Here is a 4,966-nt window from a genome sequence, read left to right on the forward strand (position 1 = left end):
AAGGAAACATAACAGACCAATCAGACGCTTTATAGGGAAACATAATAGCATTAATCAGACGCTTTTATAAGGAAACATAACAGACCAATCTCGACACTTTATAAGGAAACATAACAGACCAATCAGACGCTTTATAAGGAAACATAATAGACCAATCGACGCTTTTATAAGGAAACATAACAGGTCAGTTCAGACGCTTATATGAAACATAACAGACCAATCTCAGACGCTTTTATAGGGAAACAATATAACAGACCAATCAGACGCTTTATAAGGAAACATACCAGACCAATCAGACGCTTTTACAAGGAAACATAACAGACCAATCAGACGCTTTTATAGGAACATAACAGACCAATCAGACGCTTTATAAGGAAACATAACAGACCAATCTCAGACGCTTTAGAAACAGACCAATCAGACGCTTTTATAAGGAAACATAACAGACCAATCAGACGCTTTATATGAAACATAACAGACCAATCAGACGCTTTTATAGGGAAACATAACAGACCAATCAGAAGCTTTATAAGGAAACATAACAGACCAATCAGACGCTTTATAAGGAAACATAACAGACCAATCAGACGCTTTTATATGAAACATAACAGACCAACTGTGACGCTTTTATAGGGAAACATAACAGACCAATCAGGAAGCTTTATAAGGAAATACACAGACCAACTGGGGACGCTTTATAAGGAAACATAAATAACTAATCAGACGCTTTATAAGGAAACATAACAGAATCTTCAATCAGACGCTATAAGGAAACATAACAGACCAATCAGACGCTTTATAAGGAAACATAACAGACCAATCAGACGCTTTATAGGGAAACATAACAGACCAATCAGACGCTTTATATGAAACATAACAGACCAATCAGACGCTTTACAAGGAAACATAACAGACCAATCAGACGCTTTTATAGGGAAACATAACAGACCAATCAGAAGCTTGAGAAGGAAACATAACAGACCAATCAGACGCTTTATAAGGAAACATAACAGACCAATCAGACGCTTTTATATGAAACATAACAGACCAATCAGACGCTTTATAAGGAAACATAACAGACCAATCAGACGCTTATAAGGAAAACATAACAGACCAATCAGACGCTTTATAGGGAAACATAACAGACCAATCAGACGCTTTATAAGGAAACAACAGACCAATCAGACGCTTTATAAGGAAACATAACAGACCAATCAGACGCTTTATAAGGAAACATAATAGACCAATCAGACGCTTTATAAGGAAACATAACAGACCAATCAGACGCTTTTAGGGAAACATAACAGACCACCGACGCTTTTATAGGGAAATATAACAGACCAATCAGACGCTTTATAAGGAAACATAACAGACCAATCAGACGCTTTATAAGGAAACATAACAGACCAATTCAGACGCTTTATAAGGAAACATAACACCAATCAGACGCTTTATAAGGAAACATAACAGACCAATCAGACGCTTTTTATAAGGAAACATAACAGACCAATCAGACGCTTTATAAGGAACATAACAGACCAATCAGACGCTTTATGCCAAGGAAACATAACAGATCAATCAGACGCTTTATAAGGAAATATAATAGACCAATCAGACGCTTTATAAGGAAACATAACAGACCAATCAGACGCTTTATAAGGAAACATACGACCAATCAGACGCTTTTTATAAGGAAACATAACAGACCAATCAGACACTTTATAAGGAAACATAACAGACCAATCAGACGCTTTACAAGGAAACATAAACAGACCAATCAGACGCTTTTATACAAACAACAGACCAATCAGACGCTTTATAAGGAAACATAATAAGATCAATCAGACGCTTTATATGAAACATAACAGACCAATCAGACGCTTTTAGGGAAACATAACAGACCAATCAGACGCTTTTATAAGGCGAAACATAACAGACCAATCAGGAGGCTGTATAAGGAAACATATTGAATTAATCAGACGCTTTTAGGCGAAACATACGACCAATCAGACGCTTTATAAGGAAACATAACAGACCAACCCAGATGCTTTACAAGGAAACATAACAGACCAATCAGACGCTTTACAAGGAAACATAACAGACCAATCAGACGCTTTACAAGGAAACATAACAGACCAATCAGACGCTGTGAGAAACATAACAGACCAATCAGACGCTTTACAAGGAAACATAATAATCAATCAGACGCTTTACAAGGAAACATAACAGACCAATCACAGACGCTTTTATAAGGAAACATGGTATCAATCAGACGCTTTTACAAGGAAACATAACAGACCAATCAGACGCTTTTATAGGGAAACATAACAGACCAATCAGACGCTTTACAAGGAAACATAACAGACCAATCAGACGCTTTTTTGTATAAGGAAACATAACAGACCAATCCAGACGCTTAAGAAACATAACACCAATCAGACGCTTTATAAGGAAACATAACAGACCAATCAGACGCTTTTATAGGAAACATAACAGACCAATCAGACGCTTTTTACAAGGAAACATAACAGACCAATCAGACGCTTTATAAGGAAACATAACAGACCAATCAGACGCTTTATATGAAACATAACAGACCAATCAGAGATGCTTACAAGGAAACATAACAGACCAATCAGACGCTTGGCAAGGAAACATAACAGACCAATCAGACGCTTTTTTATAAGGAAACATAACAGCACTAACTTCAGACGCTTTTATAGAAACATAACAGACCAATCAGACGCTTTATAGGGAAACATAACAGCATCAATCAGACGCTTTTATAAGGAAATATAACAGACCAATCAGACGCTTTACAAGGAAACATAACAGACCAATCAGACGCTTACAAGGAAACACATAACAGACCAATCAGACGCTTTATAAGGAAACATAACAGACCAATCACACTTTATAAGGAAACATAACAGACCAATCAGACGCTTTATATGAAACATAACAGACCAATCAGACGCTTTATAGGAAACATAACAGACCAATCAGACGCTTTATAAGGAAACATAACAGACCAATCAGATTATAGGGAAACATAACAGACCAATCAGACACTTTATAAGGAAACAACATAACAGACCAATCAGACGCTTTATAAGGAAACATAACAGACCAATCAGACTTTATATGAAACATACTGAGACCAATCAGACGCTTTACAAGGAAACATACAGACCAATCAGACACTTTATAAGGAAACATAATAATCAATCAGACGCTTTATAAGGAAACATAACAGACCAAACGACGCTTTATAAGGAAACATAACAGACCAATTCAGACGCTTTATAAGGAAACATAACAGACCAATCAGACGCTTTATATGAAACATAACAGACCAATCAGGACACTTTATAAGGAAACATAACAGACCAACTTCAGACGCTTTATATGAAACATCATAAATAAGACCAATCAGACGCTTTATATGAAACATAACAGACCAATCTCAGACGCTTTATATGAAACATAACAGACCAATCTGACGCTTTTATAAGGCGAAACATAACAGACCAATCAGACACTTTTATAAGGAAACATAACAGACCAATCAGGACGCTTTATAAGGAAACATAACAGACCAATCAGACGCTTTTTAGGCGAAAAGCAACAGACCAATCAGACGCTTTATAAGGAAACATAACAGACCAATCAGACACTTTATAAGGAAACATAACAGACCAATCAGACACTTTATATGAAACATAACAGACCAATCAGACGCTTTATAAGGAAACATAACAGACCAATCAGACACTTTATAAGGAAACATAACAGACCAATCAGGACACTTTATAAGGAAACATAACAGACCAATCAGACGCTTTATAAGGAAACATAACAGACCAATCAGACGCTTTATAAGGAAACATAACAGACCAATCAGACGCTTTTATAATAAGGAAGATAACAGACCAATCAGACACTTTATAAGGAAACATAACAGACCAATCATGCTTACAAGGAAACATACTAAATCAATCAGACGCTTTTGAAGGAAACATAACAGTACCAATTGGGACACTTTATAAGGAAACATAACAGACCAACTGTAGACGCTTTACAAGGAAACATAACAGACTAATCAGATGCTTACAAGGAAACATAACAGACCAACGACGCTTTTATAAGGAACATAACAGACCAATCAGACGCTTTATAGGAAACATAACAGACCAATTCAGACGCTTTTTATAAGGAAACATAACAGACCAATCAGACGCTTTATAAGGAAACATAACAGACCAATCAGACGCTTTTATAAGGAAACATAACAGACCAATCAGACGTTTTTATAAGGAAAAACATAACAGACCAATCAGACGCTTTTATAAGGAAACATAACAGACCAATCAGACGCTTTTAAAACGAACCCACACCACTCAGAAGTTTAAACACACAGTAGTGACAAGGCAAACAGAGGCAGTCCAACACGATGACCTGATTCCCAAGAGTGGGCGTGGTCAGTAGCGTGAGGTCAGGGTCACGGCCAATCATCACGAGCAAGGAACAACTCTCAACCAATCAGCGCGTGACTGTTTGATTTGTCAAGGGCCGTGAAAGGAAGTAACTCAGGTTAGCCAATCAGAGGCCGTAAGCCCCTGCCGCTGACCTATCACCTTCATTCTGCTCCGACCACCAAGGAACCACTTCCTTCTCTCTCTGTGACAAAGAGAGAGAGAGAGAGAGAGAGAGAGAGAGAGAGAGAGAGAGAGAGACAGACAGACAGACAGAACTCTACAGCTGTCATCTGTAGTGACTCTGACTAGATCTTCACTACAGGCGTGGGCGGGCGGGTGGGTGGGCGGTGGGGTAGGGGGTGGGAGGTTAGGTTATGTTAGGTCAGGTCAGGTTAGGTTGTCAGGTTAGGTTAGGCTAGGTTTCTTGATAGATTCATTTTGGGGATTGTGGTGGGGTGGGGTGGGTGTGGGGGTGTGGGGGGTGGGGG

This window comes from Homarus americanus, unplaced genomic scaffold (assembly GCF_018991925.1).
Source record: "Homarus americanus isolate GMGI-L3 unplaced genomic scaffold, GMGI_Hamer_2.0 scaffold6865, whole genome shotgun sequence".
NCBI lineage: Eukaryota > Metazoa > Arthropoda > Malacostraca > Decapoda > Nephropidae > Homarus > Homarus americanus.